Source organism: Globicephala melas, chromosome 4 (genome assembly GCF_963455315.2).
Source record: "Globicephala melas chromosome 4, mGloMel1.2, whole genome shotgun sequence".
NCBI lineage: Eukaryota > Metazoa > Chordata > Mammalia > Artiodactyla > Delphinidae > Globicephala > Globicephala melas.
Genome location: NC_083317.1, coordinates 97512238 through 97540230, shown reverse-complemented (window position 1 = coordinate 97540230; position 27993 = coordinate 97512238).

Here is a 27993-nt window from a genome sequence, read left to right as displayed (position 1 = left end):
GTGGAAGTGATGTGTGTTGTTTCGGGGCTGAAGTAGGGAAAAGGCCTTTGAAACTTTACTCTCTTTTTCTTCCACTTCAGCAATTATGGAAGAGGGCCTTGAATGATTGATAAATGAACTTTTATTAAGCCACTGATATTTGGGGATGTTTGTTACTGCAGTGTTAGCCTATCCTATCCTGACTAAAATAGGGAGCTTCTCAATCTATGCTGCATGTCTCATAAAATTATCTTTCATTGTTTTCAGTCATTTATTTATCTGGTACAACCTTTCACTTGAATAATTATTTCTTTAACTATGATCAGCTTAGGATTAGTCCCTTGTTAGCTCTTATTCTAGAAACTGTAATTTACTTTGCAGATTTATAACTCTTTCTTCATCATAGCCATCTATTCTTGGTTTATAATGATTATTTATAATTTTTATACTTGAATTACATATATTATTTCTTTTTATTTCCATGAGTATTTTGAACATACTTGTTTATAAATAATATTCAGATAATAGTTTTATGTTTTGCATTCCTCCAAAATGAATTCTTTCAAGTTGTCTAGAATGTCAGCTGCCTTTTGTGGCAGTTGCCTCACATGGTATGAAATTTTTGTTTGCTGACTCATTTTGAGTAGGGATTTTATTGTTGTTGTTGCTGTTATTTTATTTTTAATGCCCTTTTCTCTGGGCTTATATACCTTGCCTACCAGTTTTTGCCATTACCTTTATCTAGCTCCCTGGAGCTCTCTATCCAGAACCAGGTCACATATTGGCATGTGGGGCCCCCAGTCCTGCAGAGGTATTGGTGTGTTACAAGTCTTGTTTCTGAGTCCAAGAATGCCTGGACCCAGGGTCAGAGTGGGAAGGAGTCTTGGCTCCCACTCACTTTCCTGATTGCAGCTTGACGGAGTCTCAGCCCTGGGCAGTGGTCACCATTTTGTCGAGACGCCTTTTGTAACTCAGGGAAACTAAACCCAACCTCTGGTTTCATAGCCTGAGTCTGGCCCTGGTCCCCTGAAACAAGGGGAGTGTTTTGAGCTCCTGTCATTCCCCCTCCTCACTTTGAAATGTCTTGTTTCTACCCAGGAACCTAGTAGTTTACTATTACTGTTTGTATTTCTGTTCCAAGATGTCTATCTTGTCCCTGAGTCCAGTTTTGTGTTTTTAAGTATTAAATATATAACATAAAATTGTAAATATATGTATGTGCATTTCTTTAATTACTATGGGCCTGAAGCAGAGGAATTGAGTATTTATACCTGAACTCACAATTTTGTCTTAATAAAAAGTCAAAGTCTTTAATTTAAATGAGATTAAACCTCTGACTCATCATATGGTGATCCTTCTCTTATTACAATTAGAGATTTCATTTTGATTCAGTTCTCTCCCAGTGGTTTTCATTTGATTTTTAAAAAGATTTTCTGAGAAAGAAGAGGGTTTTTTGGTGTGGGGTGGGGCAATTTATTGAGTCCAAAAGGACATCAGAGCAGCCTAGTCAGAATCATTAAATGCACGTACCACTCAACTTTCTCCTTTGTTAAAGGTGGCGAGTGTGGGTTAATTAAGCTTTTCAGTCTTCCCATATTTGTTTTTTTTATCCTTCATTCAATTTTATATATATATATATATATATATATATATATTAACATCTTTATTGGGGTATAATTGCTTTACAATGGTGTGTTAGTTTCTGCTTCATAACAAAGTGAATCAGCTATACATATAAATATATCCCCATATCTCTTCCCTCTTGTGTCTCCCTCCCATCCTCCCTATCCCTAGATTGCTTTGGGTCATTTTCACATGCTGATTCTTCCAATCCGAGAACACGGTATATCTCTTAATCTGGTTGTATCATCTTTAATTTCTTTCATCAGTGTCTTATAGTTTTCTGCATACAGGTATTTTGCTTCCTTAGGTAGGTTTATTCCTAGGTATTTTATTCTTTTTGTTGCAATGGTAAATGGAGGTGTTTCCTTAATTTCTCTTTCAGATTTTTCATCATTAGTGTATAGGAATGCAAGAGATTTCTGTGCAATAATTTTGTATCCTGCTACTTTACCAAAACCATTGATTAGCTCTAGTAGTTTTCTGGTAGCATCTTCAGGATTCTCTATGTAGAGTATCATGTCATCTGCAAACAGTGACAGTTTTACTTCTTTTCTGATTTGGATTCCTTTTATTTCTTGTTCTTCTCTGATTGCTGTGGCTAAAACTTTCAAAACTATGTTGAATAATAGTGGTGAGAGTGGACAACCTTGTCTTGTTCCTGCTCTTAGAGGAAACGGTTTCAGGTTTTCACCACTGAGAGTGATGTTGGCTGTGGATTTGTCATATATGGCCTTTATTATGTTAGTAGGTAAGTTCCGTCTATGCCCACTTTCTGGAGGGTTTTTATCATAAATGCTGTTGAATTTTGTCAAAAGCTTTTTCTGCATCTCTTGAGATTATCATATGGTTTTTCTCCTTCAATTTTTTAATATGGTGTATCACATTGATTGATTTGCATATATTGAAGAATCCTTGCATTCCTGGGATAAATCCCACTTGATCATGGTGTATGATCCTTTTAATGTGCTGTTGGATTCTGTTTGCTAGTATTTTGTTGAGGATTTTTGCATCTATTTTCATCAGAGATATTGGCCTGTAGTTTTCTTTTTTAGTGACATCTTTGTTTGGTTTTTGTATCAGGGTGATTGTGGCCTCGTAGAATGAGTTTAGGAGCGTTCCTCACTCTGCTATATTTTGGAAGAGTTTGAGAAGGATAGGTGTTAGCTCTTCTCTAAATATTTGATAGAATTCGCCTATGAAACCATTTGGTCCTTTGCTTTTGTTGGTTGGAAGATTTTTAATCACAGTTTCAGTTTCAGTGCTTGTGATTGGTCTGTTCATATTTTCTATTTCTTCCTGGATCAGCCTTGGAAGTTTGTGCTTTTCTAAGAATTTGTCCACTTCTTCCAGGTTGTCCATTTTATTGGCATCTAGTTGCTTGTAGTAATCTCTCATGATCCTTTGTATTTCTGCAGTGTCAATTGTTACCTCTCCGTTTTCATTTCTAATTCTATTGATTTGAGTCTTCTCCCTTTTTTTCTTGATGAGCCTGGCTAATGGTTTATCAATTTTCTTCATCTTCTCAAAGAACTGGCTTTTACTTTTATTGATCTTTACTATTGTTTCCTTCGTTTCTTTTTCATTTACTTCTGATCTGGTCTTTATGATTTCTTTCCTTTTGTTAACTTTGGGGTTTTTTTTGTTCTTCTTTCTCTAATTGTTTTAGATGTCAGGTTAGGTTGTTTATCTGAGATTTTTCTTGTTTCTTGAGGTAGGATTGTATTGCTATAAACTTCCCTCTTAGAACTGCTTTTGCAGCATCCCATAGGTTTTGGGTCGTCGTGCTTTCATTGTCATTTGTTTCTAGGTATTTTTTGATTTCCTCTTTAATTTCTTCAGTGATCTCTTGGTTATTTAGTAGTGTATTGTTTAGCCTCCATGTGTTTGTATTTTTTACAGATTTTTTCCTGTAACTGATATCTAGTCTCATAGCATTGTGGTCGAAAAAGATACTTGATGTGATTTCAATTTTCTTAAATTTACCAAGGCTTGATTTGTGACCCACAATATATTCTCTCCTGGGTAGTGTTCCATGAGCACTTGGGAAGAAAGTGTATTCTGTTCTTTTTGGATGGAATGTCCTATAAATATCAATTAAGTCCTTGTTGTTTAATGTGTCATTTAAAGCTTGTGTTTCCTTATTTATTTTCATTTTGGATTATCTCTCTACTGGTGAAAGTGGGGTGTTAAAGTCCCCTACTATTATTGTTTTACTGTCAGTTTCCCCTTTCATGGCTGTTAGCATTTCCATTATATATTGAGGTGCCCCTATGTTGGGTGCATAAGTATTTACAATTGTTATATCTTTGTCTCGATTGATCCCTTGATCATTAGGTAGTGTCCTTCTTGGTCTCTTGTAATAGTCTTTATTTTAAAGTCTATTTTGTCTGATATGAGAATTGCTATTCCAGCTTTCTTTTGATTTCCATTTGCATGGAATATCTTTTTCCATCCCCTCACTTTCAGTCTGTAAGTGTCGGTAGGTCTGAAGTGGGTCTCTTGTAGACAACATATATATAGGTCTTGGTTTTGTATCCATTCAGCCAGTCTATGTCTTTTGGTTGGAGCATTTAATCCATTTACATTTTAGGTAGTTATTGATATGTATGTTCTTATTACCATTTTCTTAATTGTTTGCATTTGTTTTTATAGGTCTTTTCCTTCTCTTGTGTTTCTTGCCTAGTGAAGGTCCTTTAGCATGTGTTGTAAAGGTGGTTTGGTGGTGCTGAGTTCTCTTAGCTTTTGCTTGTCTGTAAGGGTTTTAATTTCTCCGTCGAATCTGAATGAGATCCTTGCTGGGTAGAGTAATCTTGGTTGTAGGTTTTTCTCTTTCATCACTTTAAATATGTCCTGCCACTCCCTTCTAGTTTGCAGAGTTTCTGCTGAAAGATCAGCTGTTAACCTTATGAGGATTCCCTTGTGTGTTATTTGTTTCTTTTCCCTTGCTGCTTTTAATATTTTTTCTTGGTATGTAATTTTTGATCGTTTGATCAATATGTGTCTCGGCATGTTTCTCCTTGGGTTTATCCTGTATGGGACTCTGTGCTTCCTGGACTTGATTGACTGTTTCCTTTCCCATATTAGCGAAATTTTCAACTATAATCGTCTCAAATATTTTCTCAGTCCCTTTCTTTTTCTCTTATTCTTCTGAGACCCCTTTAATCCGAATGTTGGTACGTTTAATGTTGTCCCAGAGGTCTCTGAGACTGTCCTCAATTCTTTTCACTCTATTTTCTTTATTCTGCTCTGCGGTAGTTATTTCCACTATTTTATCTTCCAGGTCACTTATCCATTCTTTTGCCTCAGTTATTCTGCTATTGATTCCTTCTAGAGAATTTTTAATTTCATATATTGTGTTGTTCATCATTGTTTATTTGCCCTTTAGTTCTTCTAGGTCCTTGTTAAATGTTTCTTGTATTTTCTCCATTCTATTTCCTAATTTTGGATCATGTTTACTGTCATTCCTCTGAATTCTTTTTCAGGTAGACTGCCTATTTCCTCCTCATTTGTTCAGTTTGGTGGGTTTTTACCTTGCTCCTTCATCTTCTGTGTGTTCCTCTGTTTTCTCATTTTGCTTAACTTAGTGTGTTTGGGGTCTCCTTTTCGCAGGCTGCAGGTTCGTAGTTCCTTTTGTTTTTGGTGTCTGCCCCCAGTGGCTAAGGTTGGTCAGTGTGTTGTGAAGGCTTTCTGGTGGAGGGGAGTAGTGGCTGTGTTCTGGTGGATGAGGCTGGATCTTGTCTTTCTGGTGGACAGGACCACGTTCAGTGGTGTGTTTTGTGGTGTCTATGACTTTATTATGATTTTAGGCAGCCTCTCTACTAATGGATGGGGTTGTGTTCCTGTCTTGCTAGTTGTTTGGCATAGAGTGTCCTGCACTGTAGCTTGCTGGTCGTTGAGTGGGTCTTAGCTTTGCAATGGAGATCTCTGGGAGAGCTTTCACCGTTGATATTACGTGGAGCCGGGATGTCTCTTGTGGCCCAGTGTCCTGAACTCGGCTCTCCCAACTCAGAGGCACAGGCCTGACACCTGGCCAGAGCACAGCCACATGCCTATTCAGCATATTTCTGAAGCTGGGAAAATTCTGAGGGGCTGAGGTGCGCCCATTTTTCCTGGTTTTTCATGGTGGTGGTGAGGAGATCTCTTACATACCAGGTGGGAAATTCTTTATTCAGACGTTTGGCAGAATTTATGCTTCAAAGTTTCCACATGGTATGTTTCATTATAAAATACCTCAAGCTTTCAAAATATGCATTCTGTCAACATGAGACCACTGTGGATATGGGTTTGTATTTTCAGTAAGGTATTAAAGCATGCAGTGTGATGCAGGCAAAGCCTGGGCACATCTTTGAAGCCAGAGCAACTGCTTTTCCAGAGAGGAACTGGGACTAGCCAGCTATCAGGATCCTTTCCAATTCATACGCTCCACACAGTCAGAAGTGCCCCTCATGGCTCCGCTTCCCCAGAGGAGTTTCATTTAATAATAGAATTAATAATAACTTAAGGAAAGAATTAAGTGAAAAGATATGTGAACATCTGGAATCAACTCACTTAATAAAATGTCAGTGGCAGCTAAATGAAGAGATTATGCTACCTTCATTTTCTGTGTTACTCTGAGTGAGATAAAATCACACCCTGTTTCATTCTGCTTTGGTGAGCCTTTAGGTGCTAGATCTCTGAGGTCACATAGAATATAAAATGCAATACTTTTCCAAAGAGGCACCCACGTAGATGGAACAATGTTTTACTTTTAAGATTAGGTTTGCTTTCATCCTTTTTTGCTAAGTGTTTGCTATCACAAATGTGTTTCTTTTGAGAATATTTTTATAGGAAATCAAAACATTGAAAACAATTTCAGGGATAATTTTCCACATTATTATAGAAGCCTTTCCTTTATTAAAATACTTAAAAACAAGCTTCCCCAGTGCATTTGCTTGTTTTCAAATAATTTCTTCTTTAAACAAAAAATACGTTACTTTACAAAAAATAATCATTTTGGTGAAACTAGTTCTAAAATGCATGACATAAATGTTACCTTTTGTACTGGGTTGAATACTGTTCCTCCAAAATTCATGTTCAGCCAGAACCTGTGAATGTAACTTTATTTGGAAATAGGATCTTTGTAGATGTAATTAAGTTAAGGTGATTTCATACTGGATTATGGTGTGCCACAATAATGGGCCAATGTGTTGTCCTTTATATGAAGAGAGAAATCTGGACACAGACTCACAGAAAGGGGAAAGACATGAGAAGACAGAGACAGAGTTAGAGTGATGTATCTGCAAGCCTAGGAGTGCCAAGAATTGCCAGCAGTCACCAGAAGCTAGGAGAGAGGTATGGAATAGATTTTTCCTCGCAGCCTCCAGAAGGAATCAACCCTGCTAATACCTTGATTTTGGACTTCTGTCTTCAGAAATGTGGGAGAAGAAATTTCTGTTGTTTTAAGCCACCCATTTGTGGCACTTGTGTCATAGAAACCCTAGGACACGAATACATATTTTCACATAGCATGTTTTACTGAACATCATGCAACTTTTATCTATGGTATAAACAATTTGAGTTTGTTCTAATGCTGTGATATTCCGAGGGGCCTTTGAAGTGTTCTGGACTTACCTTGGCCCTCAAAGAAAGTAAATAAGGCAACTTTGATATTCTTGCTGGCCTTTGTGTCTTATGGTCATCAGCTATTATATTTCTGTATATGTCTTTCCTTTTTTCTTCCTCTCTGTGTCTAAATAGCTATCATACTCTAAGAAGGATTGAAGGTTTTCAGGAGAAAAAAGGCCAACCAACTTAAGTTTGTTAACTCAGTTCTTGATTTTTACACACAATTCTAAGTTTATGGGCTCAGCTCTAAGAGTTCCTAATTTCCCAAAGTGTATTTGGCCATAGATGATCTGGGAAAATATGGTGGGGGATGACGGTGGTGGTAATTGTGATGTTTATGGTCAAAAGCGGTTTGGGGAATGCTGCCTACTGTATACCCCCTTTGGCAAAGTCATAGTCTCTTTATACATAACATAATATGTGTGTGTGTGTATGTGTGTGTGTGTGTCTATACTTATTTTTTTTAAAGATTCCTAGAAGCTCAAAAGTAAAGAATCTTGTTTAAACTAGTACTTGGTGCTAGACCCCTTCTTTCATATTATCTATCAATATCTCAGGATTCTACAGAAATCACTTTGAGGAAGACTGTTTTAAAGAGGAAAATGTCTGTTCCCTAATAAACAGTTTCCTTTAAGCTTAGAGCTGAGGCTTTCTTTGTGGGCCTTCAGCTCTGTGACTTCGTTTTGAATATTTGAGGTTCCTGAAAACCAGAGGGTCAGAGACAAGAGGAGTTGTTCTAATTTGTTCTCAGCAATAATTAATCTTCCTAAAGTACCATTTATTTACATAGGAGTTTGTTTTTTGTTTGTTTGGGGGTTTTTTGGCATTTATTTACCTGTCATAATCTCGGTGCTAAGAAAGATTAAGTAAATCTCTATTTGGAAAATGCTGTATAAAGTTGAAATTGAAGACAGGCAAACAAACAACGTTGTAGTTGGACTCGTTTTGTTTTTTTTTTTTCCTGCCTATATATCCAGTCCCTCACATCTTCTATGTTATTTTAACTTTGAGGCTGCTTTTGAGTTAGTGCCAGTGCTTAATTATGTGTCATCCTGTCTTATATCTAATTATTTAAATTCAGAAACTGAACAGTGTTGTTGCCAGTCTTATGAGGAATTAGAACAAGCCATTTACGTATTAAATCAGTCAGATGGAATATCTTCTGTGTGCCAGTTGCTGTTCTAGGAACCAGTGATACAGGATCCTAAAAGAGCACACACCTCAATGTGGAGAGACCAACAATAAATGATAAACTGGTAATATTTCTAGTAAGTTAGTTGGCAAGAAGTGTGATGGAGAAAAATTAAATAGGCTGGGGGTGGGTAGGAATATGGGTGAGGGTAGGTGAAAGTTTGTAATTTAGATGATGGTGGTCAGCAAAGTTAACACAGAGAAGGTGGAATTTGATAAAAATATCACAAGAAGGTTAGGAGAGCATTCCCATTCCAGGAAAAAGGAACAACCAAAGCAAGTCCCAGAGCCAGGGGATGTCTGATGTCAGCAACAGCACAGGCTAGTATGTACAGGACAGAGGGACAGGACATGAATAGAGGGGTATAAGATCAGAGAGAAGTGATGGTAGGCATGGCGTGGAGGTCTTTTAGGCCATTATAAAAATTTTAGCTTCTATGCTGAGTGGGGTGGGAAATCACTGGAGAGATTTGAGAAATGACATGATCTAGCTTAGATTTTTTTTGGATTACATAAGAGTTCATTTTACTTTAAAAATATTTTTTATACAATTTTAAAGGTTATACTCCATTTACAGTTATTGCAAAATATGGACTATATTCCCCATGTTGTACAATACATTATTAAGCCTATCTTAAACCCAGTAGTTTGTACTTCCTGCTCACCCACCCCTATATTGCTTCTCAACCCACCCCCCCCACTGGTAGCAACTTGTTTGTTCTCTATATCTGTGAGTTTGCTTTTTTTTGTTATACTCACTAGTTTGTTGTATTTTTGAATTCCACATATAAATGATATCATACAGTATTTGTCTTTCTCTGTCTGATTTATTTCACTTAGCATATTACCCTCCCAAGTCCATCCATGTTGCTGCAAATAGCAAAATTGTGTTCTTTTTTATGGCTGAGTAATATTCCATTTGTGTGTGTGTGTGTGTGTGTGTGTGTGTGTGTGTGTATACACCACATCTTCTTTATCCATTAATATGTTGATGGACACTTAGATTGCTTCCATACCTTGGCAATTGTAAATAATACTTTTATAAACATTGAGGTGCACACCTGTCAGAATAGCTATCATCTAAAAAACACAAATAAGGAACGTTGGCAAGGATGTACAGAAAAGGGAACCCTCCTACACCGTTGGTGGGAATGTAAACCGGGCAGCCACTGTGGAAAACAGTATGGGGGTTTCTCAAAAAACTAAAAATCAAATTTACATATAACCTAGCAGTTCTACTCATGGGTATATATCCCAAAGAAACAAAAACACTAACTTGAAAAGATACACGCACCCCAGTCTAGCTTATATTTGACATCATGCTTTTAGGAGCATGGTGACTGTTGGGCTGTTGGTACCCAGGAGTATATATCAGCTCTCATAAAAGTATTTTCAAATAGACTGAGGTAGTTTCTCATGGAGGGGAACTCATACTATGGAGGCAGATGTCCTAGGAACTATGGGAATAAATTAAAATCTTTCATTTTCTTTTTAGAGAAAAATGATCTAGGGATATCAAAGGAGTCACAGTAGTGGGAAAATGTTTTTAGAAAATCTGAGCTGAAGGTTTGTCTGTGTTCTCTCCTGTAGCTCTCTGGCAAGAAGGGCTGCTCAGGCTGATATGTGCTATTATCGGTTCTGAATTCACTCTGGCATTTAATGCCACCAGAATCAAGTAATCTGTCATAAAAAGTCTTCTGTTATAGAGATCCTAGGGGAAGTTAGAAGCCTAAGATATAAGCTTCTCTACTTTCAGTGTGTTTGAACGTGCCATCGTTAGAATTTTGAAAGCTGGTTAGCATATATTTGTCTTTCTCTGTCTGACTTACTGCACTACGTATGATAATCTCTAGGTCCATCCATGTTGCTGCAAGTGGCATTATTTCATTCTTTTTTATGGCTGAGTAATATTCCATTGTATATATGTATCACACCTTCTTTATCCATTCCTCTGTCGATGGACATTTAGGTTGCTTCCATGTCTTAGTTATTGTAAATAGTGCTACAAAGAACATTGGGGTGCATGTATCTTTTTGAATTATGGTTTCCTCCAGATATATGCCCAGGAGTGGGATTGCTAGATCATATGAGAGTTCTATATTTAGTTTTTTAAAGAACCTCTATACTGTTCTCCATAGTGGTTGTATCAGTTTGCATTCATATGCTATCACTTATATGTGGAATCTAAAAAAAAAGGTACAAATGAACTTATTTACAAAACAACAACAGACTCACAGACATAGAAAACAAACTTATGGTTATCAAAGGGTAAAGGTGTGGGAGAGGGATAAATTAGGAGTTTTGGATTAACATATACACACTGCTATATATAAAATAGATAATCAACAAGGACCTACTATATAGCACCAGGAACTCTACTCAGTATTCTGTAATAACCTATATGGGAAAAGAGTCTGAAAAAGAATGGATATGTGTATATGTATAACTGAATCACTTTGCTGTACACCTGAAACTAACACAACTTTGTAAATCAATGATACTCCAAAATAAAATGAAAATTAAATTAAATTAAAAATAAAGGAATAGAACATAAAAAAGATAACTGGTTAGTAAAGGAATAAAATCAAGAATCAGTCCTGTTTTTCTTAAACAGATTATACCTTAGGATAACCAAATGGTTAATGAGAAGAATGTTCTTGATGTAGAACTATGTTGCTTAATAAAGAACAAGAGTCATAATATGAACCATCCATTGATGAACCAACCACTCATAATATGTACCCCCATTCAGATATCCCTTCCTGCAGATGTCTGTTCTTCTTCCTTCCCGCCCTGTTACCATCTTTTCTGGTCAGTATATCTCATATTGTTAGATGTGGCTGTACTGAGCAGTAAAATGTGAATCATTTCTAAGTGAAAATAGTAATCATTCAAAAAGACATGGGATTTCATGAAGTCCACAAAAGCAGTGCTAGAGGACTCCTTCAACCACCCTCAACATTATTAAGAAACAAGGGTCTGGCAGAGTTATACTAGTTATCATTTGAAGGAGAAAAAAATGTCACGATGGGTGAACATAGTGCTCTTAAATTCAAAGCTTTGAAATGTCAAAGATCAATAATAACAATAGGTATCAATTATTAATGTATACTGTGCAGCAAGTGCTATTCCAAGTGCTTCACATATAGTCTTAGTTGGTCTGTTAGTTTGGCTAAGTGTGTCACAGGGTCACAATAACCCTTTTGTAGATAAGCTAGAAGTTTATTTTTCTTAGACTGAACTGATATAGTGGCTCTGCTCAGCAAAATTCTGGAGGCCCAGTTCCTTTCATGCTGTTGCTCTGTTTCCCTAGAGTGTTTGCCTTATGGGCATAATCCAAGAAATCTCACTCTCTGAGTATATTTCTCCTACTCACAGTTTTCTTCCCTTTTAGAGTCCACACTGGAAGTTCGTGTATCACCTTTGCTTTTTTTTTTTTTTTTTTGCGGTACACGGTCCTCTCACTGCTGTGGCCTCTCCCGTTGCGGACCACAGGCTCCGGACGCGCTGGCTCAGCGGCCACGGCTCACGGGCCCAGCCGCTCCGTGGCATGTGGGATCTTCCCGGACCGGGGCACGAACCCGCGTCCCCTGCATCGGCAGGCGGACTCTCAACCACTGTGCCACCAGGGAAGCCCCACCTTTGCTTTTATACATTGTTGAGTACTTAGTCCCTTGGCCACATCTGGATGCAAGGATGGAGGCAAAATGTAGTATTTTTTTTTTGCTGGCCAAATGCTCAGATGACCACTGCAAGGCTCTGCCCCTCTGGGGTTATTTTATTCCATCTCCATAATAATCCTATGAAGTAGGTGCCATTACCATCACAGTATTATAGATGAGATACCTTAGGCATGGAAAGGCTTGACAGTTTCTCAAAGTCAGGGAATTCCTTAAGTGTTTTTGAAAATGTTACAGTCTTGCTTTAAACATCAAAAGAAATGTCAGTGTTTCTCAACAGACCACCTTTTCTTTTTCTTTTTTCTCAAATAATGTAGACTGATGCTTTTGTAAAATGCAATAAAAATATCATGCGATTGCTATAAAAGTTTCTAAATGTCTATTCTCAATTCTGTATATATTCTGTTGTAGACAAGGAAAAGTAGTCTGTGAGGAACTGGCACCAGTCCTCAATTTGTGTAGCCCTGAATTAGGTTGTGTAGTTTTAACCATCAATTTTATTGGAAAAAGTAACAGTACTCTCTCACCCCTGACACGTTTAATTTAGTCAATGTTTGCTTTAAGAACTGGTACACAGTTGCAATTACATATATATATGTATTTGTATATATATATATATATATATATATGTAAACTCACTTTTATGATTTTTACTGTAAAGAAGTATAAAGTTTTAGAACTTCATTTTATTTGTAATTATCCTCAGGGACCTCTTCATGTACATTTACAAATGTACTCAGAACCTTTGTCAGTCAGGAGAGTTAAGGGAGCCCTTAACTTCCAAAAAGAATTTGAATATACTTATGATGAAAGACATATGTCAGTAAATCTATCAAATAAACACAGGAAAAATTTAAGAAATCATATGCAGGAGGGGTAGCAAATATAGTTATCATCTAGGCTGGTTGTAGCCATTTCACATCATGTGTAAAGTCTGCTCAGTTGGTCTACTATAGCTAGAATATAATACTGAGAAATATTTTGAGTCCAAGTGGGTTCAGCTGGGCAAGACTGTCATGCTTGATTAATGATGTCTGGAAGAGGGGCAGGTGGGGTGGCATGCATGCCATGTATTTTCCTCCATTAACTATTATACTGGTTCTGAGCTTCCAGCAGCAAAGGGAAAGCATTCTACATAGTGGGTTATATTCATTATCTCCTGAAAAAGGTATGTTCGGATTTGTAAGAAAGAGCACTTTTTCCTTGTTCTGAATTCTAAAATGATTTTGTTTTTCTAGATGGAAGGGATATTGAAAAATACAATGAAAAACGTATCCTAAACAATGGTTTTTCAGTAGATGGTTTTTCAGTAGATGTACAGGTATATGCCTTTAAAAATATATCAACTCTTGATAATCCAAGAGCATATCAGAAAAAAGAAACAAATCTCATTTTTTGCAAGAATATCCGTAAATATTTCATATACTTATACAAAGTTACATGGAAGGGTAGAATAAGTGTATGGAAGATCAAATGATCAATCTGTTAGACCCTGTCTTCTCCCTATATAAAGTTATAGGTTTATATCTTTCTTTTTTTTTAAAAAAAATCTTTTCACTTTTCCTCTGTGTCTAAACAAATGACATGACACTGTACTGAAGAGGAAGGGGTTCAGTAATGAGGAATGGATTGGACATGTCAGGGAGATTAGACAGCCCTGTTGCAAACTTCCAACTATAACTGATGTCCTAATATTGGTTTTGACAACCTGTGACAATGGCAGAAGCAGCATGGAGATTATTTTTAATAATGCACAGAGGCAGTAGATATAACTGTGCATCCTGAGTGCCTTCTACTTTCTTCTCTAGGCACTTTTCCCACTTCCCACCTCTTCTTTCCTTCTTCCACTTACCCATTTCTCTTATTTTCTTCCAAGTCTGATGCTTTCTACCCCAATTCTCCCATTCCCAGCCTTCCCAGAAGTATTAAATTATTGAATTTAATAGGAGACAGATTAAAGATCATCTCTAACCTAGTTATATTTTAAGTTGATAGGACTGACTTTAAGTTGTTATTTGCTTAAGGTATTACCACTTAGTAATAAAGCCTACTGTTGATTATATCTCAGTTTAGAGTTTTCTCTAATACTGCAATACCTCAGGCTCAAAATAACACCTTCTTAATTGATTCTCTTTATTCAAAATTAAAAACCCATCATTGCTGTCCACACAGTAAAACTACATTATAAATAACTCTCCTAATGGGTAAATGAATTTTAAAATACTTAAAAATGTTAATTGGAGAGACTTCCACTTCTGGTCAAGATAGAGTAGCAGAAACAAAATATTCAAATGAGTTCTCTGACAACAGTGAAATTTAATGTAAAATCAGTAACAGAAAGATATTGGAAAAATCTCCCAAAACATTTGAAACACAATTATAACACATTTTAAAATAATCCAGAGGTCAAAGGAGAAATCAAAAAAGGAAATAAGAAGTAATTTGAATTGAATGCAAATGAGTACACATAATTAGAATTTGTGGATGTTGTTAAAGCAGTGCTTAGGGGGAAAGTTTTAGCACTCAGTGCCTGTATTGGAAATGAAAAAAAGGTCTTCAATCAATGACCTTAGGTTCCAACTGAAGAAACTAGAAAAAAAATCACAAATTAAACCCCAAGTAAGTAGGAAAAAATAAATACTAAAGATCAGAGAGGAAATCAGTTAAATAGAAAACAGAAAAACAATGGAGAAAAATCAGTGAAACCAAAAATTGGTTCTTTGAGAAAATCAATAAAATTGATAAACTTCTAGCCAGATTGATAAGGAATAAGAGTGAAGATGAAATGACTAGTATCAGAAATGAGGGAGGTAACAGCACTGCAAATGCTACATGTATTAAAAGGACAGTCAGGAAATATTCTGAATAAGTTTATGCTAATATATTCAACAACTTAAATATAATGGGCATATTACATTTGGTCCTCATTGAAAAACCAAAGCTCAATCAAGAAGAAATCAATAATCTGAAGAGCTCTTTCTATATAAAGAAATTGTATTTGTAGTTCAAAACTTCCAACAAAGAAAACTCCAGGCCCATAAAGCTTCATTGGTAAATTCTGCCAAAGATTTAAGGAGGAAATGACGCCAATTCTGCACAAACTCTTTCATAAATTTTGAAAGAATACTTCCCAGCTCATTCTTTGTGACCAGCATTGCCCCGATATCAAAACCAGACAAAGACATTCCAAGAAAAAACAAACGTGAAAGAGTAATATCCTTAATGAACATTGATACAAAAATTCTAAATAAAAATTTTAGAAAATCTAGTCCAACAGTAAATTAAAAAGATAATCCAAAATGGCAAATAGAATTGTAATATAATGTAGCTCACCATATTGACAAATTTTTTAAAAAATCATCATTTAAGTAGATACACAAAAAGCATTTGACAAATCCAATATTCTTTTCAATAAAACTCTGAGCAAAGTAGGGATAGAGGAGAAACCTTTTAGCTTGATAAATGGCATCTACAAAAAAGCGTCCTACAGCTAATGTCATAATTAATGGTAAAAAAATCACAAAACTGAATGTTTTCCTGGAAAGATGAGGAACAAGAGAAGAATGTTCACCCTCATTCTGTTCAGCACTGTATAATGATTCTAGCCAGTAAAATCAGGCAAGAAAAAGAAATAAAAGATGTCTTGATTGGAAAAGAAATAAAACTGTCTTTATTTGCAGATGGCTTTATTGTCTTAGTAGAACGTTTGATAAAATCAATGAAAACAATAGTAGAACTAAAAAATGAGATTCATAAGGTTGCAGAATATAAAATATTAAAAAATTAAATATACTTTTATATGCTAGCAATAAACCATAGGGTATTCAAACTAACAAAGCAAAACCATTTATAATAGACTGAAAAATATGATACAGTTTGGGATAAATATAACAAAAGATGTGAAAGAAGTATACACTGAAACTTGCAAAACACTACTGACAGAAAGAAGATCTCAACAATTGGGGGAGATATGTCATGTCTGTGGGTCAGAAGATGGAAAGCTGTTAAGAAGTCAGTTCTCTCCAAAGTGATCTATAGATTCAATGAAATCCCAGCAGGATTTTTTTTGGTAGAAATTGACTAACTTATTCTGAAGTCATATGGAAATGTGAAGGACTTATAATAGCCCAAGTAGCTTTGTGATGGAAGACAAGTTGAAGAACTAACATTACCTGATATCAGGACTTACTATAAATCTATAATAACCAAGACAGTATGGTATTGGCACAAAGATAGACTAATATATCAATAGAACAGAAGAGAGAGCTCAGAAATAGGCCTACGCAGAGACAGACAGCTGATTTTCTACAAAGCTGCAAAGCCAATTCAGTGGATAAGGAATAAGTTTTTTTCCCCCCAAAATGGTGCTGGAACTATTGGATATCCATATGCAACAAAAAAAGAACAGAAAAGAAAAAGAATTAATTCAAAATGGATTATAGACCACCATGTAAAATGAGAACAATAACATTTCTTGAAGGAGGCATAGGAGAAAATCTTTGTGATCTTGGGTTAGGCAAGATTTCCAGACATGACACCAAAAGCACAGTTCTTAAAAATTATTGATAAGTTAGACTTCACCAAAACTAAAAACTTTAGTTGTTGGAAAGATACTGTTCAGAGAATGAAAAGATAAGTCACAAAATGGGAGATTATTTTTATGAAGCATACATCTAATAAAGGATATGTATCTTGAATACCTAAAGGACTCTCAAATATCAACAATAAGAAAACCTAATTTTAAAATTTGGCAAAGATTTAAATAGATACATCATGAAAGAAGACATACAGATGGCAAATAAGCACATGAAAAAGGGTTCAACATTATAAGTCATTCAAGAAATTCAGATTAAAACTATAAGGAAATATCACTACACACCTACTAGAATGTCTACAATGAAAAAGACTGACAATGTTGGCAAGGATGTGGAGGAACTGGAACTTTCATATGTTGTTAATGGAAATGTAAAATCGTGCAACCAATATGTAGAGTTTGTCAGTTTCTTAAAAATTTAAGCACACACCTGTCATCACCCAGCCATTCTCCTGGACATTTACCCAAAGAAATGAAAGCATACATTCATACAAAGATTTATACATTAATGTTCATAGCAGCTTTATTTATATTAGGCATAACTGGAAAAAAACCTTAAAGTTTAGCAATGGAAGAGTGGAGGAAGTGCAATAAATTCATACAATGCAATAGGATTCAGCAATACGAAGGAATGAACTATTGATACACATAGCATGGATGAATCGCAAATGATTATGCTGAATGAAAGAAGCCAGACAAAAAAGAGACATACTGCAAGATTTCAATATGTAGAATGCAAGTTGATATTTAGTTACAGAAAATAGATCAGTTTTTGCCCGGTGGGCCTAGTGGGGTAGGGGAGAAAGCCTAAAAGGGGCAATTACAAAGAAGCCACTAGGAAACTTTTGGGGGTGATGAATGTGTTCATTATGTAGATTTTGATAGCGATTTCAGGAGTATGTACATTGTCAAAACTTATCAAATTGCATACTTTACATGCAGTTTGTTGCATATCAATTATACCTCAATAACGCTGTTAAAAATGCTAATTGTGAGGGCTTTCTGCTGCCTTTTGCTAGCTGTAAGGAATATTTTCCCAAATAGACAATTTTAGCTTTGAGTAAAATGAATAAAGATGCATAATCAGTGTCGCTTAGTACCAAGCAGCTATCTTCTCTGTTGAATCCTTTTTCATCTTTGGAAGTGACTCTGTAATACCAAAAAATTCTGCAAATTCAGTTTTTAGTCCCTAGCATACATGAGACCTTAATGCCCTCATCAACCACTTTGCCAGGTGCTCTGTCATTCCAGCTATGCTTGAACAGGAAACTCACTCCTTAACAGGAGTATGTACTGTTCTTATTCTTAGAAAGTTCTTGGATATATTGATAAGTTTCTACTTATATTGTTATTGATTGGGAAAAAAATACAGATTGTTACAGAAAATCTTTAATACTTGAAAGCACAAATCTGAGAATGAGATAAACCTTAAAATCGGCAACATGATATGCTGCAGTGATTGCCCAATGGCGTCCCTCCTTAAGTCACACCAGGAGAGAGCTTCGGTATGGGGAGTGTCAAGGGAATGACCCAGTCAGTGGGGTGATGCTTCATTCGAAATAGAATTATTTTTATCTGTTTTAATATCTTGCTTTTGTGCAAGTTTTCTTTTGACAACTGTTTTTTTTTTAAATCACTGGAGGGGTGGAAAGAGCATGTTCTTTGAGCAGAAAAGAATGAATTTACATCTTTCTCACCCATTTCCCAGATGTTTTACACATTAGTAATGTTGGTAAGTGAGTTTAAGTGAAATAATTGGCTATTAGAATTGAGAGTTACTACATCAACATTGTTTCTGTATTAGTTAACTAGGGCTGCCATGACAAAACACCACAGACTGGGTGGCTTAAACAGCAGAAAATTATTGTCTCACAGTTCTAGAGGTGGGAAGTCCAAGATCAGGTGTCCATAGGTTTGGTTTCTTCTGAGGTTTCTCTCGTTGACTTGCAGATGGCCAGCCTTTCACTGTGTCCTCATGTGGTTACCCCACGGTTTGCATATTGTCTGTGCCCTAATTTCCTCTTCTTGAAATTGACACTGGTCATATTGGCTTAGGGCCCACCATATAGCCTCATTTTACCTTAATCACCCCTTTAAAGGTCCTATCTTCAAATACAGTCACATTTTAAGGCACTGGGGATTAGGACTTCAACATATGAATTTGGGTGTGTGGGGGGGACACAATTTAGCCCATAACAGTTTCTCTTTCTATAAAATGAGGACCTACTATTTTTTTTTAAACAAGTTTCTTTTCTTTTTTTTAAAAATTTAATTTATTTATTTTTGGCTATGCTGGGTCTTTGTTTCTGTGCGAGGACTTTCTCTAGCTGCGGTGAGCGGGGGCCACTTTTCATTGCGGTGCGCGGACCTCTCACTGTCACGGCCTCTCTTGTTGCGGAGCACAAGCTCCAGACGCACAGGCTCAGTAGTGTGGGGCCTAGTTGCTCCGCGGCATGTGGGACCTTCCCAGACCAGGGCTTGAACCTGTGTCCCCTGCACTGGCAGGCAGATTCTCAACCACTGTGCCACCAGGGAAGCCCAAGGACCTACTTTTCAAGATTCTTTTCAGCAATGATAAGATAATCTATATAAAGCAAGAGTAAAGCATGTGACACATTTTAGGTACTCAGTAGATGATGATTATTGTAACTGTGAAATAAATGCATAAATCTGTGCTTATACAGATAAAATGATTTTTAGACCATTGATGTCCTGACTATAAAGTGTACTAAGATATAATAGGAATCTATAAAGACATCATAGAAAATGCTATTCTGGTTACAATGCATGTCTATTGTTATTTTTAACAAGTTGAATTCAATGGCAATGGCAAGACTCAACTTTTATTTACACCGCTCTTTGCTCAGCTGAAGAGAAACAATAGCTCTCGGTGCTCTAGAGCAGGGGTCCCCAGCCCCTAGAGCAGGTACCGGTCTATGGCTTGTTAGGAAGCTGGATGCACAGCAGGAGGTGTGCTGCTTCCCATCGCTCCCCATCGCTCACATTACTGCCTGAACCATCTCCCCCCACCCCCATCCGTGGAAAAATTGTCTTCCACGAAACCGGTCCTTGGTGCCAAAAATGTTGGGGACCGCTGCTCTAGAGCGCTTCGATTACGAAGCCAATGAGGAGCACAGGTATGCAGAATGTATAGGATGGCAGTGGTGGCACTTTGCACAGCCTCCAATTTCCCTCATGTTTACCTCCATTCCAGAGGAGAAATGAGAATTTGCTCCACTGCTTTTTAAGCTGGGGTCATAGGAACAGTTATTTTTGTTTCTTTCCCTAGTGAGAAATTTAAGAAGTCTGAAATTCAAATGCATTTGTGAAATGCAAATAGTTTTATTTATTAATGGTCACTAATGGTCTGTAATCATCACAGATGATTATGTAAATAAATCATTTATGAGAAGAGTTTGCAGAGTTGAATTCACAAATTTTCCAATTGTTTTCCCTTCATATGGGTTTAGCCATATCTGATCTTGAATTGAGTTAAGGGACCAAGCTTCAAAAGAATACAATTTGAAGGAGCAGAGGAGTATCTTGTAATTATAAAACATGATGATACTTCTTAAAATTCTATATATTACTCATAATTTCTAAGCTCAATGATCTGTGCTGTTATATTAATTAACTCTCAAAATTCTAATAGCTGAGCAGATCACTTGATTTCACTTGCCTACACTACTTTATGTTAATTAATGAAAACCATAAATTCAGAGCCCTTGCAAATTGTGCTGCTTCATTGCATTTAGTGCTCTTGTAATTCCTACTCTTAATTAAATAATGAGCCTCTACAGCACATTCCTAGTTGTGAGTTATACTATGTTGTGGATATAGCTGGGATTCCCACTAGCCAGTCAGGTCACTCAATGTATGTCTTTTCTAACAAGTAGAAGAATTTATTATTCAGCCTTGGTGCCTGATACAGTGAGAGACACGTTATGGGGAAACCCACCTTTGTTTTGATCAGGTTGCCAGAATTGGATTTCCATTTGCTCTTTCCTGTTGAGGTCACCTGAATTAGAAAGGGTGAATACATTTCTTTCCTTGCTATTGGCGCAAGCCACACTTTTCTAGAGACAGAGCAATCAGAGTGTGGTGCACTCTTTTCCTTCTTTGAAGACACCTCTTTTTGTAATTCATTTGGAAGTCAACAAATATGGATTGAGCATCTAAATTGTACCCAGGGGATACAACAGTGAATAAGACTGTTCCCTTTGAGAAAGCAGTTAAATCTCCATTTACATCAGTTCCAAATCCTGAACCATTTCAATGGAGAAAACCTGTCCAGTATTTTGAGGGTCTCTGCATACAAAGGAATTTTACAAAACACAATATTTATAAGAAGTTGTCATAGTAAAAATGCATAGTAGAGGAATAAAAATTTAAACTGAAAGATCTTACAACTAATGACAGGCTTGGGTTTTGCCTATGTTTATGGGATTAATCCACTTTCCCCCTCATTTCCTAAATACATTTCCTGACTGATTTATCATACTTTACTTTTTATTTTCAGGATCTTTCATTATATATAGGGTTGTTTAGCACAGAGTGAGATAAGGCATATTTTGTTTTTTATGGCATAAGTTACTCAGTTTTACCGTTAGGAAGCAAACATCAGTTACAGTTTATTTTTAATGAGTGACTAAATCATTTTTCACACACAAGTTTTACTGCAGAACAAGAGCAAGTGATCCACCAGTGGCAAGATAACTCAAGGACCAAAGTAACCCCGAATAGCAGGAGGTACTAAATGCCTACACTTGAGAGCAAGAAATATTTAATTTGACTGACATGGCTAATTCTTGATAGTTCATGAACCATGTTTCAAACTGGTGGATTATCCAATATTCTTTCTCCTTCTTCTCGATCCCTACCCTCAGGCATTTAATTTATTTGTGGCAAAGGAAGTGAAATAAGCCAATTTTACTACTTGTCCCAGTATAAGAAAATATATTGATAATCGTGATTCAAAATGATACATAATAAAATATTGATTAAAAGGGATTCAAAATTATATGCAATAAACTTTAGTTATTACAATATTTCATTGATTCTAACACAGTGATACTTAAAATGTGGTTCACAAACTGTTAAAACAAGCATTAAAAGAATTTGAGAGAAGCGTTTAGAAGTGTTAATAGTAATTTGCCTTTCAAACACATGCATTTTTTTTTAACATCTTTATTGGAGTATAATTGCTTTACAATGGTGTGTTAGTTTCTGCTTTATAACAAAGTGAATCAGCTGTATATATACATCTATCCCTATATCTCCTCCCTCTTGTATCTCCCTCCCACCCTCCCTATCCCACCCCTCTAGGTGGTCACAAAGCACCACCCTAGCTGATCTCCCAGTGCTATGCGGCTGCTTCCCACGAGCTATCTGTTTTACATAGTGTAGTAATATACTACTACATAGTGTAGTGTATATATGTCCATGCCACTCTCTCGCTTTGTCCCAGCTTACCCTTCCCCCTCCCTGTGCCCTCAAGTCCATCTTCTACCTCTGTGTCTTTATTCCTGTCCTGCCCCTAGGTTCATCAGAACCATTTTTTTTTGTTGTTGTTGTTAGATTCCATATATATGTGTTAGCATACGGTATTTGTTTTTCTCTTTCTGACTTACTTCACTCTCTATGACAGACTCTATATCCACCCACCTCACTACAAATAACTCAGTTTCGTTTCTTTTTATGGCTGAGTAATATTCCATTGTATATATGTGCCACATCTTCTTTATCCACTCATCTGTCGATGGACACTTAGGTTGCTTCCACGTCCTGGCTATTGTAAATAGTGAGGCTGTGAACATTGTGGTACATGTCTCTTTTTTGAATTATGGTATTCTCAGGGTATATGCCTAGTAGTGGGATTGCTGGGTCATATGGTAGTTCTAATTTTAGTTTTTTAAGGAACATATTGTACTCCATAGAGTCTGTATCAACTTACATTCCCACCAACAGTGCAAGAGGGTCCCCTTTTCTCCCACCCTCTCCAGCATGTATTGTTTGTAGATTTTTTGACGATGGCCATTCTGACTGTTGTGAGGTGATACCTCATTGTAGTTTTGATTTGCAATTCTCTAATGATTAGTGATGTTGAGCATCCTTTCATGTGTTTGTTGGCAATCTGTATATCTTCTCTGGAGAAATGTCTATTTAGGTCTTCTGCCCATTTTTGGATTGGGTTGTTTGCTTTTTTGATATTGAGATGCGTGAACTGCTTGTAAATTTTGGAGATTAATCCCTTGTCAGTTGCTTCGTTTGCAAATTTTTTTTTCCATTCTGAGGGTTGTCTTTTCATCTTGTTTATGGTTTGTTTGCTGTGCAAAAGCTTTTAAGTTTCATGAGGTCCCATTTGTTTATTTTTGGGTTTTTTTTTCCATTTCTCTAGGAGGTGAGTCAAAAAAGATCTTGCTGTGATTTATGTCATAGAGTGTTCTGCCTGTTTTCCTCTAAGAGTTTGATGGTGTCTGGCCTTACATTTAGGTTTTTAATCCATTTTGAGTTTATTTTTGTGTATGGTGTTAGGGAGTGTTCTAATTTCATTCTTTAACATGTAGCTGTCCAGTTTTCCCAGCACCACTTACTGAAGTGGATGTCTTTTCTGCATTGTACATTCTTGCCTCCTTTGTCAAAGATAAGATGACCATATGTGTGTGGGTTTATCTCTGGGCTTTCTATCCTGTTCCATTGATCTATATTTCTGTTTTTTGCCAGTAGCATACTGTCTTGATTACTGTAGCTTTGTAGTATAGTTGGAAGTCCAGGAGCCTGATTCCTCCAGCTCCATTTCTCTTTCTCAAGATTGCTTTGGCTATTCAGGATATTTTGTGTTTCCATACAAATTGTGCAATTTTTTGTTCTACTTCTGTGAAAAATGCCATGGGTAGTTTCATAGGGATTGCACTGAATCTGTAGATTGCTTTGGGTCATTTTCACATGCTGATTCTTCCAATCCAAGAACATGGTATATCTCTCCATCTGTTTGTATCATCTTTAATTTCTTTCATCAGTGTCTTATAATTTTCTGCATACAGGTCTTTTGTCTCCTTAGGTAGGTTTATTCTTAGGTATTTTATTCTTTTTGTTGCAGTGATAAATGGGAGTGTTTCCTTAATTTCTGCCTCAGATTTTTCATCATTAGTGTATAGGAATGCAAGAGATTTCTCTGCATTAATTTTGTATCCTGCTACTTTACCAAATTCATTGTTTAGCTGTAGTAGTTTTTGGTAGCATCTTTAGGATTCTCTATGTATAATATCACGTCATCTGCAAACAGTGATAGTTTTACTTATACTTTACTGATTTGGATTCCTTTTATTTCTTGTTCTTCTCTGATTGCTGTGGCTAAAACTTCCAAAACTATGTTGAATAATAGCGGTGAGAGTGGGCAACTTTGTCTTGTTCCTGAGCTTAGTGGAAATGGTTTCAATTTTCACCACTGAGAATGATGTTGGCTGTGGGTTTGTCATATGTGGCCTTTATTATGTTGAGGTAAGTTCCATCTATGCCCACTTTCTGGAGGGTTTTTATCATAAATGGGTGTTGAATTTTGTTGAAAGCTTTTTCTGCATCTGTTGAGATGATCATATGGTTTTTCTCCTTCAATTTGTTAACATGATGTATTACTTTGATTGATTTGCGTATATTGAAGAATCCTTGCATTCCTGGAATAAACCCCACTTGATCATGGTGTATGATCCTTATAATGTGCTGTTGGATTTTGTTTGCTAGTATTTTGTTGAGGATTTTTGCATCTATGTTGATCAGTGAGATTGGCCTGTAGTTTTCTTTTTTTGTGACATCTTTATCTGGTTTTTGTATCAGGGTGATGGTAGATTTGTAGGATGAGTTTGGGAGTGTTCCTCCCTCTGCTATATTTTGCAAGAGTTGGAGAAAGATAGGTGTTAGCTCTTCTCTAAATGTTTGATAGAATTCACCTGTGAAGCCATCTGGTCCTGGGCTTTTGTCTGTTGGAAGATTTTTAATCACAGTTTCAATTTCTGTGCTTGTGACTGGTCTGTTTATATTTTCTGTTTCTTCCTGGTTCAGTCTTGAAAGGTTGTGCTTTTCTAAGAATTTGTCTATTTTTTCCATTTTATTGACATATAGTTGCTTGTAGTAATCTCTCTTTATCCTTTGTATTTCTGCAGTTTCAGTTGTTACTTCTCCTTTTTCATTTCTAATTCTATTGATTTGAATCTTCTTCCTTTTTTTCTTGATATGTCTGGCTAATGGTTTATCAACTTTGTTTATCTTCTCAAAGAACCAGCTTTTAGTTTTATTGACCTTTGCTATAGTTTCCTTCGTTCTTTTTCTTGTCATTTATTTCTGATCTGATCTTTATGACTCCTTTACTTCTGCTAACTTTGGGGATTTTTTGTTGTTATTTCTCTAACTGCTTTAGGTTCCAGGTTAGGTTGTTTATTTGAGATGTTTCTTGTTTCTTGAGGTAGGATTTTATTGCTATAAAGTTCCCTCTTAGAACTGCTTTTGCTGCATCCCATAGGTTTCAGATCATTGTGCTTTAATTGTCATTTGTTTCTAGGTATTTTTTGATTTCCTCTTTAGTTTCTTCAATGATCTCTTGGTTATTTAGTAGTGTATTGTTTAGCCTCCATGTGTTTGTATTTTTTACAGATTTTTTTCCTGTAATTGATATCTAGTCTCATAATGCTGTGGTTGGAAAGATACTTGATACGATTTCAATTTTCTTAAATTTACCAAGGCTTGTTTTGTGACCCAAGATATGGTCTATCCTGGGGAATGTTCCATGAGCACTTGGGAAGAAAGTGTATTCTGTTCTTTTTGGATGGATAGTCCTATAAATATCAATTAAGTCCATCTTGTTTAATGTGTCATTTAAAGCTTGTGTTTCCTTATTTATTTTCATTTTGGATGATCTCTCTATTGGTGAAAGTGTGGTGTTAAAGTCCCCTATACTATTATTGTGTTACTGTCAGTTTCCCCTTTCATGGCTGTTAGCATTTGCATTATGTATTGAGGTGCGCCTATGTTGGGTGCATAAGTATTTACAATTGTTATATCTTTGTCTCGATTGATTCCTTGATCATTAGGTAGTGTCCTTCTTGGTCTCTTGTAATAGTCTCTATTTTAAAGTCTATTTTGTCTGATATGAGAATTGCTATTCCAGCTTTCTTTCTTTTTTTTTTTTTTTCTTTGCGGTACGTGGGCCTCTCACTGTTGTGGCCTCTCGCGTTGCGGAGCGCAGGCTCCGGACGCGCAGGCTCAGCAGCCATGGCTCACAGGCCCAGCCACTCCGCGGCATGTGGGATCTTCCCGGACCGGGGCACGAACCCGTGTCCCCGGCAGGCGGACTCTCAACCACTGCGCCACCTGGGAAACCCTCCAGCTTTCTTTTGATTTCCATTTGCGTGGAATATCATTTTCCATCCCCTCACTTTCAGTCTGTAAGTGTCGGTAGGTCTGAAGTGGGTCTCTTGTAGACAGCATATATATGGGTCTTGGTTTTGTATCCATTCAGCCAGTCTATGTCTTTTGCTTGGAGCATTTAAACCACTTACATTTAAGGTAGTTATTGATATGTATGTTCTTATTACCTTTTTCTTAGTTGTCTTGGGTTTGTTATTGTAGGACTTTTCCTTCTCTTGTGTTTCCTGCCTAAAGAAGTTCCTTTAGCATTTGTTGTAAAGGTGGTTTGGTGGTGCTGAGTTCTCTTAGCTTTTGCTTGTCTGTAAAGGTTTTAATTTCTCTGTCGAATCTAAATTAGATCTTTGCTGGGTAGAGTAATCTTGGTTGTAGGTTTTTCCCTCTCATCACTTTAAATATGTCCTGCCACTCCCTTCTGGCTTGCAGAATTTCTGCTGAAAGATCAGCTGTTAACCTTATAGAGATTTCCTTTTGTGTTATTTGTGTGTTTTCCCTTGCTGCTTTTAATATTTTTTCCTTGTATTTAATTTTTGATAGTTTTATTATTATGTATCTTTGCTTGTTTCTCTTTGGATTTATCCTGTATGGTACTCCCTGTGCTTCCTGGACTTGATTAACTATTTCCTTTCCTATATTAGGGAAGTTTTCAACTATAGTCTCCTCAAATATTTTCTCACCTTTTCCTTTTCTCTTCTTCCTATAATTCCTGTAATGAGACCCCTATAATTCTAATGTTGATGCATTTAATATTATTCTAGAGGTCTGAGACTGTCCTCAATTCTTTTCATTGTTTTTTCTTTATTCTGCTCTGCAGTAGTTATTTGCACTATTTTATTTTCTAGGTCACTTTTCTGTTCTTCTGCCCAGTTATTCTGGTATTGATTCCTTCTAGAGAATTTTTAATTTCACTTATTGTGCTGTTCATCATTGTTTGTTTGCTCTTTAGTTTTTCTAGATTCTAAGTAAAATTTCTTGTATTTTCTCCATTCTTTTTCCAAGATTTTGGATCATCTTTACTATCATTACTCTGAATTCTTTTTCAGGTATACTGCCTATTTCCTCTTCATTTGTTTAGTCTGGTGGGTGTTTACCTTGCTCCTTCATTTGCTGTGTTTTTCTCTGTCTTCTCATTTTGTTTAACTTACTGTGTTTGGGGTCTCCTTTTTGCAGGCTGCAGGTTTATAATTCCCATTGTTTTCAGTGTCTGCCCCCAGTGGGTAAGGTTTCAGTGGATTGTGTAGGCTTCCTGGTGTAGGGGACTGGTTCCAGTGTTCTGGTGGATGAGTCTGGATCTTGTCTTTCTCGTGCAAACACATGCATGTTAGTGGATTCACATTGAACAAGATTGCACTGTATAAGAATCAAGGGTAAACAAACAAACATTTATCTTGCACTCCAGAAAATTTTAGATGTATAGTTACAAGATGTCCTTGATTGATAAATGCTTTATCAACTTTAAGATGCATCTCCAGTTTAGAGATGCTTAAATGTGAGGAAACTGGTATCTCAGGATTGTTGATATGATAGTTTCCATTATTAATTTATTGCTTTATTTCTCCATAGGGAATATCCTTTTGGGGGTATATCCTAACGGTGATTATTCCATATTTTTTACAGTAATTTCAGTAATTATGTGATGTAGTAGAAAGTGAGTTGGCTTTTGACTGCACACAGACTGACATTTACTGGGTTTATGACCTTGGACAAGGCTCACATTCCTTTCTGATGAAGAGGAATAAGAAACACATCTCAAGGTTATTCAAATTACTTTCTTATCTCAGCTTGACTAATGGAAGAGGGTACTTGAAACATGTTTCCTTTTATTTATAATTTTAAAAAATCAAATATGTGCACGCACACAAATAATTTGGGTGCCTTATTAGTCTATAAATTAATAATTTCATT